This window comes from Nicotiana tabacum, chromosome 6 (genome assembly GCF_000715075.1).
Source record: "Nicotiana tabacum cultivar K326 chromosome 6, ASM71507v2, whole genome shotgun sequence".
NCBI lineage: Eukaryota > Viridiplantae > Streptophyta > Magnoliopsida > Solanales > Solanaceae > Nicotiana > Nicotiana tabacum.
In genome coordinates, this window is record NC_134085.1 from 8,316,856 (window position 1) to 8,335,686 (window position 18,831).

Here is an 18,831-nt window from a genome sequence, read left to right on the forward strand (position 1 = left end):
GCTTAATGCTAAGATCTAGTTGATCAAGAACTCAAACAATCATGCTATGATCCAAGATTAGTTAACAATCTACTAGCTATTTTAGGGATCAAACCACAAGTGCTACTTTACAAATTATCGGAAGTTATATCCAACATCCATTAAATGGTCGAGTTCTGATTGAATACAAGCTAAACTACGTTATTCCAATAACACGATTTAATGCAAAGCAGTTTTCTGCATCCCATTACAAATAACTAGAATGACGAAACTATATTTTTTACAAATTACAGATTCAGTAATGCTTTAAGGAACTAAATAAAACAGTAACAACAAATTTTAAACAAACAGATTGCTTTTCTGGTTTTCATTTCAACTTCAACTTTTCACATGAATTCATGCTTCACATTTTTCAGCTTACAACAGCCATGATAAAGTCGTGTACATGGTAGAGGAACAGAAACAGAGTAGAAAAGAAATCAACAGTAGTAGCAGTAGCACAACAACAGATTCAGCAACACAGCAACAACCAGTGAAGCCAATAATAACCAGTAAAAGACACCCCGTGACAGATTTAAGGAAAACCAAGCAGCAAACCAAGCAGTAAACCAATAGAACAGTGCTCAACCAATAGAAAACTAGGAAATACCAAGCTGAAATCCAGCAGTACCAAAAGAACACAGGCAGATGCAAAAAACAACAGTTTCTGATTTGTTAAACACCCAAAAGAAAAGGACAAGATGAAGCTCTCTTTGTAAAGCTTAGCCTATATTCCCTTTATTTCTCTAGAGTTTTAGGTTAACTCTTCAGCTTCAACACTCTTGTTTTTCTCTGGCTTCTTAGGATCAGAAAAAACTAGCCCCTATTTTGTTCTAAATGAGCCTATTTATAGGCAGAGTAAGCAAGCACCAGACTGCCTTGATACCTTCAGCCTTTAATTCTGCCCATACCCCTTAAACATACTAAAACTAATCAGGAAATGCCCATGACATTCCTGACAGCCCCCATACCGCATGCTTTTCTCCTTTTTTAATCAAAGTTATGGGTATTTTAACTTATTTTAATCAACCTCCCCATGCCATTAAGTCTTGTTCCCCACTATTCTTAAACAATGTATCAATTTAATGGTATTTTAATACCCTATTGACAACCCCCTTAAGTTAATTCTGATAAAACCCTATCAAATGCCAAAATCACCCTTAACCCTCTGAAGATTACTGTTATGCCCTAACTCTTAATAATCAGTATATAAACTCTTCTAAATTCAAACTAATCACTGATTACTAACTATCAGATTATACAGCTATGACCAATTCAATCCTATCCAAACACACAAAATGATTCCAGGCAGAAGGGATGAGGGAATGAGGTTCATTGTTACAACCCATATCCACATGTGTTAGTTCATGCCATATATTAGTTAACATAAATCCAAGAAGGAATTATCTTTGAGATGATAATAAGTCAATCCTATTGGTCTTAAGTGATACAAGAGTGTATAAGGGTGATTAACCAGTATTAGAAGTTAAACGAATCAAAGATGTTGTAACTCGTATTTTCAGGTAATCTAGCGGTGCTTAATACACTCAAGAGGTCATTTATTAAGTTATTTTAATCATATAATATCCGTATCATAAGTCTTGAAGTCAAACGAGTGATGAAACAAAAGTCGACAAAAGTTGTCGCAACTTAGGTTCATAATTTTACTTAAACATTAGGTCAAATGTTTCTAATCTTTTCTCATAATTTACAAGGAATTACGGGGTGATCTACCCACCAAATTAAAGATCTATTAGTCTAGTTTCCAATGCATTAAACCTTTAATCTATACGATCTCGTAGTAGAGAGATATTTGCGTTTTCGCGAGACTGCGCCAAGCACCTCTCTATGGGGCCCACTAAGTCGGTTTAAGATATTTGGACCTATATAGGATGACTACAACCCGTTTTAAGTCATTTATTTTCACTATTTTCAGACCTTAGAACCCTAGGAACATCCTCTCAAGGTTCTCTCAAGATTCAAGACCCAAAAAAAGGGCAAACAACACAAATCAAGTGTCGGGAATTCCGTGGCGCTAGTAAGTCTCTTGTTCTTCTTGTTGTTGCTCATTTTTGTGTCATTCCAGCCCGTGTGGGAGGTTGTTTTAAAGGGTTTATGTTCTGTAAATACTCCCTCATGTTCTTAATATCAATCCTAGGTGATTTCAAGCCTTCTAAAGTGATTCTAGTGCCGAAAAACACTAATTGATCGCTAGTTTCGTTTTTTTTGTTGTGTGGCAGCATTGGAGGGATATTTCATGGAAATTTAAGGTCAAATTGGAGTTGTTATTTCTGTATAAAGGTAAGTAACCTCTTACTCTATATGTATTTAAGATTATCCAAGTTGCGGCTAAGCCATTGAAGCTAGAACTTGTGAGATATATATCGAAAGGTTTGGTAGTAATGTTATTGTTTTGTGGACTGTTTTGCGTTGTTGTTGGGCTGCGTATTTTACTACTATCTTGTGGAGTTTTGGAGGAGGAAGGGTGTGGGGAAACACCATATATATGTAGGGTTATGGGCTGATAGTTATTCGTAACATTTCCAGATTGTTTGACACGACTACGGTGGTCGTCGTATGTATGGAGTGATTAGGCTGTGTGTGGACTATATTGGGAGGCTCAATATGTTTATTATTGATGTTGTTTGGGCTGTTTGGTGACTATTTTGAATGGTGTGAGGTCATATATATAGGGGAGGTGCTGTCCGTTTCATCGTAAAATAGGTTGTGGTCGATACATAATAGTTATGACGCTTAAATGATAACGATAGTATCGTTTCTCTTATTGTAGACTAAGGAGTTTTGACAATTGCATAGCTTGAGATTGGGGAAGTATATACAAGGTATGTGAGGCTATCCCTTTCCTTCTTTTGCACGACTCCGATTGCACATAATGTAATGAACGATTTTCCAAGATACTCTACTCTTAGAAGCTAGCAGTACTTATATTGTTTTCCCTCTTATGGAACGATTGGTGTTAATGTTGCTTCTCTTATTCTTATGTTATCAATGTTGTTCGTACTTCCTAAATCTTATAAGGTTCATAGTGAAGAGTTATTCCTAATAACGCGTACAGAGGATACCGACCTTACGTCACTCCGAAAGGTTTAGAATGTGATTCCATGAGTCGAGCATGCATTATATATATGTATCTATTTTACTCTACCGAGCCACGCTATAGTTGGCCGGGTGCGGCACCTATTGTGCAACCACTGATCAGTTGGGTTTTACCGAGCTCCACGTGGCCGGGTACGATTCTACCGAGCCTATTATGGCCGGGTACGATATGATGATGATGATGCCCACAGAGGCGAATGCTTTAAAGGTTTATGTATTTATACATATGTATCATGCATTTCATGTAAGTAGCCCTCAGAGGTACTAAGATGTTACAGGTGGTATATTCTTTATCCTTGCTTACATTACTGATCGTATTTATGGTTCCTTGCCTTACATACTCAGTACTTTATTCGTACTGACGTCCTTTTATTTGTGGACGCTGCATGTCGTGCTGCAGGTCCTGATAGATAGACAGGTGCAGCTCCCCCACCACAGTAGACTGTCCAGTTCAGCGGTGATTGGCGAGATCCCTTCTCCGGACTTGCCTTGGTCTTGGTATGCAATTTTTGTTATAGACATTATGGGTATGTCGGGGCCCTGTTTCGGCTATGTTGCAACACTTATGTTCTTTTAGAGGCTCATAGACAGGTGTCGGCTCATGTATAGTTTGGTATGCCTTGTCGGCTAGTTTTTGTTTTATAGTCTTTCATAGTAGCGTGGTAGCTCATACCTTACATGTAGTTTCTTGATTGTCTGGTCATCCCCTGCTATGTATATTCATGCCACCATATTTTATTGCTGGTTGTCCATGATCTAGGTCTACCATTTATATTGATCTCGTCATCCTTAAAAGATAATAATGAAGGTTAGATGAAATGTACGTTGGTGCTCGGCAAGTGTGGTCGGGTGCTAGTCATGGCCCTTCAGTTTGGGTCGTGACAAACATGGTATCAGAGCAAGTCTGTCCTAGGGGTTGTCTATGAGCCGTGTCTAGTAGAGTCTTGATTATGGATGTGTAGCGCGCCACATTTATAATCAGGAGGCTACATGACATCTAGGGTTGTTACCTTCTTCCTGAATCTAGATCGTGCGTAGAGTTGAGTCGTAAGTGTTCGTCTCTAATATTCACCTTTTTTTTCCAGTGATGCCTTCGACTAGGAAGCAAACGATTAGTAGACGGCTTGATACAGCAGCGGGAGAGGGTACCAGTCAGGTGCCCCAAGTCAGAGCAGGACAAAGTGAGGCTCAAAGTGAGATGCCCTCTCATACCTCATCTACTCCATCTCCTCCAGAGGATATTAGAAGGCACCCAGCGCCTCCAGTTCCTCCGTCTGACACTCCAGACCAGGATATGCGGAGTGCTTTGCAGTTATTGACTAGCTTGGTAGCTGCTCAGGCTCAGAGGCAGAATACAGGTGCTGCTGAGAAACCAGTTAGTACAAGAGTTCGTGATTTTATTAATTTAGACCCTCCAGTGTTTACCGGATCAGACCCCAAGGAGGACCCACAGACTTTTATTGACCAAGTTCATCGTACACTTCGGGTTATGCATGTTAGTGATACAGAGGCAGTAGAGTTGGTTTCTTATCGGTTATGGGATTTAGCGGTTCTCTGGTATGATAGTTGGGAGAGATCCAGGGGTCCGAACCCTCCTCCAGCTGTGTGGAAGGAATTTTCTGAGGCCTTTCTTCGTCACTACTTGCCAGTTGAGATACGACGAGCTAGAGCTGATAAGTTCTTGAACCTTAGACAAGGTAATATGAGTGTACGAGAGTACAGTATGCAGTTTGATTCTTTGGCAAGGTATGCTCCCCATATGGTGGCCGAGATGAGTGATAGGGTGCATATGTTCGTGAATGGATTGGGACCACATCTGATAAACGAGTGTACGACAGCCTCCTTGGTGGAGGGCATGGATATTTCCCGTATTCAAGCTTATGCCCAGACCCTAGAGGATCGTAAGCGCCAGCAGAGGGCAGTTAGGGAGCAGGATAGAGGCCAGCATAAGAGGGCGAGATTTGTAGGGTATTCTGATGACTTCAGAGGCCGCATCAGGCCACAGTTTTTGAGGAGTTCGGCGCCACCTGTAGCTAGTGCTCCTCCACAGTTTCAGAGGCCTCGATATGATCGATCCTATTCTGGTCCAGGTCAGAGTTCGCGGGCATCTGGCTCGCAACATCCCAGGGATACTAGTCAGATGAGACCCCCAACACCACATTGTGATCAGTGCGGCAAGGCCCATTTTGGACTGTGTCATCGAGGTTCTGATGCATGCTATTCGTGCGGGCAGCCTGGCCATATGATGCGGGATTGTCCTAATAGAGGAGGTGATGGTATGGCTCAGCCGACTGGATCTGTGTCTGGTTCTTCCTCATCAGTTCGACCTCCAGCACGGGGTTTTCAGCAGTCGACAGGTCGTGGTAGGGGTAGAGGTGCAGTGCCGAGTTCGAGTGGTGCTCAAAATCGAACCTATGCTCTAGTAGGTCGACAGGATCTCAAGTCATCTCCAGATGTTGTTACAGGTATTATATCTGTGTTTTCTTATGATGTATATGCGTTGATTGATCCGGGATCTACATTATCATATGTTACACCCTTTGTGGCTAATAAGTTTGGCATTGAACCTGAATTGATAAGTAAACCCCTCGCGGTATCTACTCCGATAGGAGATTCTGTGATTGCTAGAAGGGTATATAGAGGTTGCACTGTGATGATTTGTAGTCGTCAAACCTCGGCAAATTTATTTGAGTTAGAAATGGTTGATTTTGATGTGATAATGGGAATGGACTGGTTGGCCTCATGCTATGCAAATGTTGACTGTCGTACGAAGATGGTTAGGTTCCAATTTCCAGGTGAACCCGTCATTGAATGGAAAGGAAACATTGCTACACCGAAAGGTAGGTTTATTTCCTATCTTAAGGCAAGGAAAATGATCTCAAAAGGTTACATTTATCATCTCGTTCGCGTTAGGGATGTGGAGGCGAAACCGCCTACTTTACAATCAATCCCTGTGGTCAACGAATTCCCAGATGTTTTCCCAGATGAACTCCCAGGCCTTCCTCCTAAAAGGGAGATTGAGTTTAGCATTGATGTGTTACCTGACACTCAACCGATCTCTATTCCTCCATACAGAATGGCCCCGGAAGAGTTGCGAGAGTTGAAGGTGCAGTTGAAGGACTGGCTGGATAAGGGCTTTATTAGGCCTAGCACTTCACCTTGGGGTGCACCAGTCCTATTCGTGCGGAAGAAAGACGGGTCGTTACGGATGTGTATCGACTATCGACAGTTGAATAAGTCTACTATAAAGAACAAGTATCCACTTCTAAGAATTGATGACCTATTTGACCAACTCCAGGGTGCCAAGTATTTCTCTAAGATTGATTTACGTTCAGGGTATCATCAGGTGAGGGTTAGGGAGAAGGATATTCCAAAGACGGCCTTCCAGACAAGATATGGGCACTTTGAGTTCTTGGTGATGTCGTTCGGGCTAACAAATGCCCCAGCAGCTTTTATGGATCTCATGAATACTATATTCAGGCCCTATGTTGATGTGTTCGTGATTGTATTCATTGATGACATTCTAGTGTATTCTCGTTCGGAGGTGGAACATGCGGGCCACTTGCGGATAGTATTACAGACGCTTCAGGATCGTAAGTTATATGCTAAGCTCTCCAAATGTGAATTCTGGCTGAACTCAGTAGCATTCCTTGGCCATGTGATATCTGATGAGGGTATTAGTGTCGACACTCAGAAGATCGATGCAGTAAAGAATTGGCCGAGACCTACAACACCATCAGAAGTCCGCAGCTTCCTAGGGCTAGCAGGATATTATAGGCGGTTTGTAGAAGGATTTTCCTCTATATCATCACCATTGACTAAGTTAACACAAAAAGCTACCAAATTCCAGTGGTCTGACACTTGTGAACGTAGTTTTCAGGAGTTGAAGAATCGATTGACATCTGCACCAGTGCTCACTCTTCCTGAAGGAACAGAAGGTTATGTGGTATATTGTGATGCCTCAGGTATAGGTTTGGGGTGCGTATTGATGCAGCATGAGAATGTGATTGCTTATGCATCAAGACAATTGAAGAAGCATGAAAAGAATTATCCAACCCATGATTTGGAATTGGCTACAGTAATATATGCTTTGAAGATATGGCGGCACTACTTATACGGCGTCCATGTTGACATCTACACAGATCACAAGAGTTTACAATACATCTTCAAGCAGAAAGAGTTGAATTTGAGGCAGCGTAGGTGGCTTGAATTATTGAAAGACTACGACGTCGAGATATTGTATCATCCCGGTAAAGCCAATGTTGTGGCAGACACTCTCAGCCGTAAATCAATGGGAAGCTTAGTACATATTGAGGCAGGTAGATGGGGGTTGATTAAAGAGATTCATCAGCTAGCCAATATAAGAATCAGATTGTTAGACTCTGATGACGGAGGTGTTACTGTACAGAATACATCAGAATCATCTTTGGTAGCCGAGGTAAAAGCACGACAATATGAAGATCCTATCTTAGTACGATTAAGAGAAAGCATTCAACAGTGTAAAAGTATGGCTTTTAGGATCGGAAAAGATGGGGCACTGAGATACCAGAGCCGATTGTGTGTGCCTAATGTGGCAGGGTTGCGAGAGAAGATTATGAATGAGATTTATCAATCCCGATATTCCATCCATCCCGGCTCGACAAAGATGTATCATGATGTCAAGGAGCAGTATTGGTGGGATAATATGAAGAAGTCTATTGCAAAATTTGTAGCCCAGTGTCCCAATTGTCAACAAGTAAAGATAGAACATCAGAAACCCGGTGGATTGCTTCAAAATATAGAGATTCCGACCTGGAAGTGGGAGGTGATTAATATGGACTTCATTATTGGATTACCTCGCTCTTATCATAAGTTTGACTCCATCTGGGTGATAATTGATCGACTTACAAAATGTGCCCATTTTCTGCCAGTGAAGACAACTTACGCGGCTGAAGATTATGCAAAGTTGTATATCAAGGAGATTGTTAGGCTTCATGGTGTGCCCATATCTATTATATCAGACCGAGGAGCTCAATTTACGGCTAACTTTTGGAGGTCTTTCCAGAAGGGTTTAGGCACACAGGTAAATCTCAGCACTGTATTTCATCCGCAGACTGACGGACAGGCTGAACGTACCATTCAGACACTGGAAGATATGCTACGAGCATGTGTTCTAGATTTTAAGGGGAATTGGGATGATCATCTTCCACTCATAGAATTTGCCTATAACAATAGCTACCATTCCAGTATTAAAATGGCCCCATACGAGGCACTATACGGGAGGAGATGTAGATCACCAGTTGGATGGTTCGAAGTCGGTGAAACAGAATTATATGGGCCAGATTTGATTCACCAAGCTATTGAGAAGGTGAAAGTGATACAGGAGCGATTGAGGATGGCACAAAGCAGGCAAAAATCTTATTCTGATGTCCGACGTCGTGATCTAGAGTTTGAGGTTGGTGATTGGGTTTTCCTGAGGATCTCACCAATAAAGGGTATTATGCGTTTTGGGAAGAAAGGTAAGTTGAGTCCAAGGTATATCGGGCCGTATAAAATTCTTCGACGGATTGGACAAGTTGCTTATGAGTTAGAATTGCCATCCGAATTGGAATTTGTCCACCTGGTATTCCATGTATATATGTTGAGAAAATGTATTGGAGACCCTTCTCGAGTCGTCCCTATCAAAGATGTACAAGTTACAGAGGACCTATCATATGAAGAAGTGCCAGTGGCGATATTAGATCGGCAAGTCTGCAAGCTGAGAACAAAAGATGTAGCTTCCGTCAAAGTATTGTGGAGGAACAAAAATATGGAAGAAATGACATGGGAAGCAGAAGAGGAGATGAAGTCTAAATACCCTTACTTATTCCAGAATAAAGATAACAAGGATGCTGGTGGAAGACAGAATACATTGGAAGGTGAAACGGCTCTATGAGGTAAGCAATAATTTGAGAATACTCCTCCTTAATACAAAATGGTGATATGTAGATAATGTAAATACGCATAATGCTTTGTGTATCCTTGTGAAGCCATATGTTGGGATTAATTACTTGCAAGTTTTGCTAGTGACCATTTTATAGGGGAAAATTGATCGGAAATTTCCATTGGAATCCACGATGATTTAAACTCCCCATAAACCCTTACATTCGAGGACGAATGTTCCTAAGGGGGGGAGGGTGTTACAACCCATATCCACATGTGTTAGTTCATGCCATATATTAGTTAACATAAATCCAAGAAGGAATTATCTTTGAGATGATAATAAGTCAATCCTATTGGTCTTAAGTGATACAAGAGTGTATAAGGGTGATTAACCAGTATTAGAAGTTAAACGAATCAAGGATGTTGTAACTCGTATTTTCAGGTAATCTAGCGGTGCTTAATACACTCAAGAGGTCATTTATTAAGTTATTTTAATCATATAATATCCGTATCATAAGTCTTGAAGTCAAACGAGTGATGAAACAAAAGTCGACAAAAGTTGTCGCAACTTAGGTTCATAATTTTACTTAAACATTAGGTCAAATGTTTCTAATCTTTTCTCATAATTTACAAGGAATTACGGGGTGATCTACCCACCAAATTAAAGATCTATTAGTCTAGTTTCCAATGCATTAAACCTTTAATCTATACGATCTCGTAGTAGAGAGATATTTGCGTTTTCGCGAGACTGCGCCAAGCACCTCTCTATGGGGCCCACTAAGTCGGTTTAAGATATTTGGACCTATATAGGATGACTACAACCCGTTTTAAGTCATTTATTTTCACTATTTTCAGACCTTAGAACCCTAGGAACATCCTCTCAAGGTTCTCTCAAGATTCAAGACCCAAAAAAAGGGCAAACAACACAAATCAAGTGTCGGGAATTCCGTGGCGCTAGTAAGTCTCTTGTTCTTCTTGTTGTTGCTCATTTTTGTGTCATTCCAGCCCGTGTGGGAGGTTGTTTTAAAGGGTTTATGTTCTGTAAATACTCCCTCATGTTCTTAATATCAATCCTAGGTGATTTCAAGCCTTCTAAAGTGATTCTAGTGCCGAAAAACACTAATTGATCGCTAGTTTCGTTTTTTTTGTTGTGTGGCAGCATTGGAGGGATATTTCATGGAAATTTAAGGTCAAATTGGAGTTGTTCTTTCTGTATAAAGGTAAGTAACCTCTTACTCTATATGTATTTAAGATTATCCAAGTTGCGGCTAAGCCATTGAAGCTAGAACTTGTGAGATATATATCGAAAGGTTTGGTAGTAATGTTATTGTTTTGTGGACTGTTTTGCGTTGTTGTTGGGCTGCGTATTTTACTACTATCTTGTGGAGTTTTGGAGGAGGAAGGGTGTGGGGAAACACCATATATATGTAGGGTTATGGGCTGATAGTTATTCGTAACATTTCCAGATTGTTTGACACGACTACGGTGGTCGTCGTATGTATGGAGTGATTAGGCTGTGTGTGGACTATATTGGGAGGCTCAATATGTTTATTATTGATGTTGTTTGGGCTGTTTGGTGACTATTTTGAATGGTGTGAGGTCATATATATAGGGGAGGTGCTGTCCGTTTCATCGTAAAATAGGTTGTGGTCGATACATAATAGTTATGACGCTTAAATGATAACGATAGTATCGTTTCTCTTATTGTAGACTAAGGAGTTTTGACAATTGCATAGCTTGAGATTGGGGAAGTATATACAAGGTATGTGAGGCTATCCCTTTCCTTCTTTTGCACGACTCCGATTGCACATAATGTAATGAACGATCTTCCAAGATACTCTACTCTTAGAAGCTAGCAGTACTTATATTGGTTTCCCTCTTATGGAACGATTGATGTTAATGTTGCTTCTCTTATTCTTATGTTATCAATGTTGTTCGTACTTCCTAAATCTTATAAGGTTCATAGTGAAGAGTTAGTCCTAATAACGCGTACAGAGGATACCGACCTTACGTCACTCCGAAAGGTTTAGAATGTGATTCCATGAGTCGAGCATGCATTATATATATGTATCTATTTTACTCTACCGAGCCACGCTATAGTTGGCCGGGTACGACACCTATTGTGAAACCACTGATCAGTTGGGTTTTACCGAGCTCCACGTGGCTGGGTACGATTCTACCGAGCCTATTATGGCCGGGTACGATATGATGATGATGATGCCCACAGAGGCGAATGCTTTAAAGGTTTATGTATTTATACATATGTATCATGCATTTCATGTAAGTAGCCCTCAGAGGTACTAAGATGTTACAGGTGGTATATTCTTTATCCTTGCTTACATTACTGATCGTATTTATGGTTCCTTGCCTTACATACTCAGTACTTTATTCGTACTGACGTCCTTTTATTTGTGGACGCTGCATGTCGTGCTGCAGGTCCTGATAGATAGACAGGTGCAGCTCCCCCACCACAGTAGACTGTCCAGTTCAGCGGTGATTGGCGAGATCCCTTCTCCGGACTTGCCTTGGTCTTGGTATGCAATTTTTGTTATAGACATTATGGGTATGTCGGGGCCCTATTCCGGCTATGTTGCAACACTTATGTTCTTTTAGAGGCTCATAGACAGGTGTCGGCTCATGTATAGTTTGGTATGCCTTGTCGGCTAGTTTTTGTTGTATAGTCTTTCATAGTAGCGTGGTAGCTCATACCTTATATGTAGTTTCTTGATTGTCTGGTCATCCCCTGCTATGTATATTCATGCCATCATATTTTATTGCTGGTTGTCCATGATCTAGGTCTACCATTTATATTGATCTCGTCAGCCTTAAAAGATAATAATGAATGTTAGATGAAATGTACGTTGGTGCTCGGCAAGTGTGGTCGGGTGCTAGTCATGGCCCTTCAGTTTGGGTCGTGACATTCATGTGGTTTTAAAATAAGCGAGCCAGCTTGGTTCAAAGAAGCAATTGGATTCATTCAACAACTTCAACTCAATCACATAAGATCAGAAAAAACAGAAATGACAAACACTGGAATGAGTCAGCGAGATAAACTATTGTCATGCTTCCTCCTTCCTTTAATAAAACTAGACGACGATATTTAAACATTCGATTAAATGCTATAACAGATAACAAATAATCGATACACAAGTAGACTCAACATGGCACCTATATGAACCATTTGACGACATTAATCAGATTAAACATGTTGTCCATCACGATAGGTACAATTAACAGACAAACAAAAGAGTCGACCAGATAAAAGGTCTTATGAAGACGGATAGAACTAAAAAATAAAATGACAGAAAAATCAAATAAATTAAACTAACATGTAAACAAACACAAATAGCACACAAACAGAAGGAAAGAAAGGAGAAATTACCTCGGAAGCTTAAGAACAAAAATGACCCATGCTCGAACTGGACTCGACCTCTTTGAGGTCGAACAGACTTTAATTGAAGTGTCCTCAACTGAGAACACCTCGATTAAGGTCTATTAGACCCCAACTTTTCCTTTAAACTGGATAGACCCCCATGGTTTTGAGTTCTAGGGTTTATACGGTCCGATTTGGGGCTCGAAGGTTTCTACCTAGATTCGAACCAAACCAAGCTTGGTTTGGTTACGAGTGAGGCCAGGGGAGTGACTGGTGTGAATTTGGGGTCGGTTGGTGTAGATCAGGTTTTCGCTCGAACTTTCAAATGAAGATTCGAGACTTTCGGGGAAGATTCGAGGTAAGCTGAGTGTGGATTTGAAGAGAGAGGATCATGGTGGTTCAGGGGTGTTAATTTCATGGCCAACGGCGCCGTTGCCGCCGGCTTTCAGGCGAAGGGGTAGGGTGGCGGCTAGGGTTTTCACGGGAACCTATCTCCGAGTTTGAGAGAGACGAAGGAGTGAGAGAGGGGGGTTTGGTTATGGGGGGGCTGGGTAGGTTTTTTTAGGCTTATATAGTGGGTGGGGTTTTAATTCTGGCCGTTTGATCAAACGAGATTGATGGCCTGGATCATTTGCTTGAGTGGAAACGGTTTTGTTTGGTTAAGTGGGGATCGGTTCGAACCGGGCAACGGGTCAGGTATAGGGAACGGGTATGGAAAATGTGATCTTGGTCGTTGATCCATTTGAGATCAACGACCCCGCTCAACTGCAACAGAAACGGTGTCGTTCGGGCATCTCTGAGGAGACGGACCGGTTTAATACATTGGGCCAGCTCGTTTGGGCCTACTTTTCATTTTTCTTTTTGGCCCAAACCGAGTATTCTTTATTATTTTCAACCCTTTTTCTTTTTCTACATTTAATCAACAATCAATAAAATTCTAAAATAATTTTGTAAAACCAAAATTAGCCTACAAAAAATGTTAAACCTTAACAACAATTAACACACAAGGTCAAATATTTAATTAAAAAATAAAATTACACAACGGCACACATAAATGACAAAACACAACAAAATGCATATATTTTGTGATTTTCTTTCTTTTAAAATAAAACATGGTTTAATTAATTCCAAAATGTACAATTAAATCTTGAATGTGCATGCAACATGTACTTTTTGTATTTTTTAATTAATCACAATAAGGGTAAACATTTACGGACAAAATAATTACCAAAATGTCACGCAAATTCTCAAAATTGTACACAGATGACATTTGTTTTATTTTTTGATTTCTTTTGGAGTAGTTTTTGTGAAGCAAAAATCACGTGCTCACAACCACATATTGAATAACTAAGGAGTCATTGTGGCCAACTATCACATTTTTGGAGGATAGGTTTTATAAATTTTTATCTACTTATTAATTAATCGGGTACTATCCCGTTACCCGGTAATTAACCAATTACCCGCATATTTAAAAATTGCCACAAATTACTTAAAATTCTAATTATTTTTAATATACTTCGTATATACTTTATACATTATACTACCGTGGTCATATGGTACTTTGCGTGGTACTAGTCCATAATTATCGGGTATTATCGCTCGACCCGTATTTATCCCAATTTGGCCACTTTTAACGAAACTTATTTTCTTTAATTCGTGTACTATTTATCCTTCATAACACTTCTTTATCTCTTGTTATAAATAGCGTAAATACGTTAACGTCAAGATGATCTCATCCCCGAGTCTACGTCAATTAACTGAAGACGAAACTTTTAACGTACGAAAACGCGAGATGTAACACCTGGCTTCTCCTTTGTGTTTCCTATTTTAAGCTTTTCCAGAATTCTGAGAAGATGTCCATAATGTTCTTGAAGTAGGTGCTGCATAATCCTTCCCTGTTCATGAGGACCTCCTTCGATTTCTGGAACACTAGGCCCTCTATTTGGTGTCCTAAATACATTTGATACAACTCTCTTCCTTTTATTATTGTTGTCGTAACTAGGATACTTTGAATTCTGTGGATACCCATGGAGTTTGAAGTACTTGTATTTTGCAATACTCACAAAATAGACGAGATTTGTTTGATGACATCCTCCCCTATTTGCATTGTTCCCGGTATTATATCCACTTGTACTATAATTGGTCTTGAAATTGTTATTTCCAGCACTTGCATTAGGAGATGCATATTCCATCACAAATTGATTGTGTGGCTTAACTTACCTTTATTTTTCCTCTTGAACGAGTATAGAAAATGTTTGTGCAGTGCAAGGTAGCGGGTTCATGATTAAAATACTACCTCTTACCACAATGTATACCTCATTCAGCCCCATTAAGAACTGAATTAATCTTCTATCATATTCTGCCTTGTGCGTGTTTGCCTTGGCTCCATAGGTGCAGGTGCAATTGCATTGAGCCTCTGCATTTAGGGTACTAAGTTCTTCCCAAAGTTTCTTCATTTTGGTAAAGTAGCCAGTGATATCGAGAGTTCCCTGGCTTAAGTCACTGATTTCCTTCTAAAGCTGATATAGCTTAGTACCGTTAGTTTGGTCATATATATCTTCCAATTCCCGCCACAATTACTTCATATCCCTAACATATTGCAGACTATCAGCCAAATCCTTCGACAGTGAGTTGAGAATCAACAAAGTAATCATATTATCACATCGTTCCCATAGTGTGACTCGCATCTGGTTTTTTAACCTTTCCGGTGATAAATCCAACCTTGTTCTTCACTGAAAATGCCCTAATTACTCCTCTCCTTCGGGATCTATAACCTGTGCCATTGAAGCCACCGGTACCAACATCGTTCAGGCGTTCTATGACGGATGCATGTATAGAGGGCTAGTCGAATCCAAAGTTTCTTTGTCTCCTGCCATGAATCGAAATGTAGAAATCTAATCGCAATCGAATAGAGATCAAAATTAGTGGAAATGATTTTTCCTCATACGATCCCTGCCCTAATTGAACTAAATCAGTAATTTGTGAAGAGAAAAAAAAGAGAGGATTAATTGAAGCAAATATCGAGGATCGGAGCCTATGCTCTGATACCATGACAAAATACTGGGGATTGACAGTGTAATTGAGCTCAAATTGAGCTCCAATGGAGGAAAGGGGAGAGTAATCCAACTCTGGGAAGCTTCGAGAAGAAGACTCAAGCAAAAATGAAACATACTTACTTTCCAAAATATTTGTACAATGTATTTATACACGTGCACAACTGTCACCAGCTCTAACCTCCACTACTCTAACTACCTTATTACATTATAGACTAAATATTTACAGAAATGGCCTATGTAAAATGAATACAAGATAACTAACTATTAAATAATCTCAACGAAATGATTAAAACTATTTATATTTCTAAATTTATTATATTTCTTGTCTAACATCTTTTACAATTCCTGGAGAGATGGTTCATTAATAGATCGAGGGATAAGTCATTCGACTTATTCACATTCGGATCGTAAATATTTGGAATCCATATCATGCAAGGAGACATTAAACACCTCAAACCTACCATCTTTCAAGGGGACAATAGATTTCTAGATGAGGGGAGGAAGAATTATTTGTTAAGCAAAGAAAGTTGCAAGTCTTTAAGAAGGAACGCGGAAGTGATATGTACAAGAATTTCTTCCGGCATATAGGAGCTGTCTATTGAGAATAAATGTAGGTATGAGAAATTAACTTGACCCTGAAATTTCACTTTGCAAGTAGAAAAAGGGCAGTCCGGTACACCAGCGCGAGATCCGAGAAAGGGCTGAAGCACAAGGGTCTATTGTACGCAACATTACCCTGCATTTCTGCAACATGTTATTTTCACGGCTCGAACCCATGACCTCCTGGTCACATGGAAGCTACGGATTTACTAGTTTTACTTTGCAAGCAAAAAAGATAGGAAATACAACTTACCTTCATCTACAAAGTGACATCAACGAGATCCAATTTTAATGCATATCCGAACTCATCTTCGTACATTTCTTCTAAGTTGATAAAGGAATATATGTGGATACAAGATGCAAATAAGCAAAACAAGGTAAACAATGAAAAAACTTTCCATTTGCATCCTAGAATCAAGGGCATTAATGTCTTCAACCATTAAGGAGGAGAATTTGTTAGGAATATGAATGTACTCATTTTCCTTTAATGTAGGAACTGGGCCCAAATTTATGCCCGTCGGCGAGAGGTTGTCAGAGGAGTAAATAGTTATTAGGTCTTGAGAAGATGAAACATTAGAGGTATCAATTATTCTTAGGTCTTAGAGGAAACATTAAATGGGTCATGTTTTTTAGCTTTATAAAATAATTTTTGAGTGTTGATATACTTACATGATGCCGCAATTCTACGCAAAGTCTCGCGTATCGACCCCTTAGTGTGGCACTGGTACATACATTATTTTTAAGAAGTTTCACAATAGAGTTACTAATTTTTCGTAGGATTATGCCATCGTAGAACTCAGTAGGTAATTGCGGAAGGTGTACCCAAATAGTCGTATGCACTTGTTTTGCTTTTCCGACTATAAAATTTGGTTCCTATTGTTTAATGGATAGCAAGTAACCATTAATGAACCATGGTCCATTTTGAAGGGCTTCTGTGATATTCCTTCTTTGGTGAATTTGATAACAAAATAGTCGTGATCCAGATCGATTAAAGGGAAGGGTTATGTGGGTTTTCAAAGTTGGGTAATTTTTTCTTTTAGATATTGGTGTAAGATACGTTTGCCAATAAGCTTGATTATAGGGAATATTTCCATGGGGAGTACATATGATTTCGATCTTCCTTCATTAATTAAATTTCTTTGATACCTTTGGTATTACTGGTTGTGTTGGTACCATGGATCACTTCTTTGGTGAATTTGTTAACAAACACAATAACAGAGGGAGTGTAGAGTCAAATAGAAAATAGCTTAATTTTCTAATCATTCATCGCAACAAAAATGATTAATAACAGTGAAAAGTGTTGCTTAATAAAAATTAGCAAAAATCAGAGTTTACAATTTCATAAATACTCATACGAAGTAACAAAGGAAAAAATTTCCTAGTAAATCTGCAAATTTGTAGTCATCATTTATCTTTTAATAGGATCCAAATTAATTAACCAACTTCACTGTGCATTTATTCTAGTAGGAATTGAAAATGCTTAGGTGGTGATTAAGAAATTCATTTCAATTTTCACATTTTATAGCCATCATTTACTCTTTAATAGGATCCTAAATTAATTAAGCAACTTTATCGTGCATAAACAGATAGACTACACTAAATTCTCGGTAGATAGATACATAGAACTTCATGCCATTTCCAATTGGAATTGTGCATTCTTAGCCTCCGTTACTGCTAACTTCGCCTCCTTCCTAGCCTTCTTATACCCTGCTCTATTCTCCCTCCTCTCCTCCTCGTCGGTTCTCTCTACTAATTTCAAGTACGCCGCTTTCTTTGTTTCTACTTTTCCTTGGACCCCTTCATTCCACCATCAGTCTCATCTGTGCCCGTCAGAGTAACCCTTTGAGACCCTTAACACCTCTCTCGCAACCTTCCTAGCTAATATAGTTCGTCGTCATTGATCACATAACACTTGTGTCCCCCCTACTCATCCAAGACCCCATAGCCATCAACTTCCTCTCAAACTCCTGCGCTTTATCCTTAGACAAGGCTCCCCACCTGATCTTCGGGCGGCCCTTAGCGACCCGCTTCTTACTTTTTATCATGATGCCGACGTCCAGCACCAAGGGCCTATGATGTGTTGCGAGGGACTCATTCAGGATAACCTTGCAATTCTTGCACAGATCTTTATCACATCTCTTGAGGAGGAGATAATCAATCTGCACCATGTAGGAAATTCTAGTAATAAATAAACTCACAACCCGCTTCTTCCTTTATATATATAACACAATAGGAATTACTCAAAATATTGATAATTTTTTTATAAAAAATAAAAGGTTTATCTCTTATACTTTTGATGAATTTAAAATTATAATATAGTAAGAAAATTATATCATTAATTAATTTTGTAGTAAAATACAAAATGAGAAAACTAATCAAATATTACAATAGAGAAGACCGTACAAAGAGAGGGGGATAAATATAATTTTATGATATTTATAATGTAAGTTAATTAAAAAATAAAAATAAGTAAATAACACTCAACTTTTTTTAGTTGATAAATTTAGACAATTAAATAATTTTGATCAGTATAACATAAGTTTTAAAAAAAATATTTTCAGAGTAATAAAATATATATCTATGTTATATTAAAAGAGAAGTAGTATCAAAATATTAAGTCAATATAATTGACAAGTTAATAAAAAGTCACATTAGTAAGTGTATCGTATTAAGTACTTGCTAATTTAATAAAGAATAAATAAGGAACATACAATCTATTTGATCAACTTTTGTATGGATTTTGTTATATATATGCACACTACATTA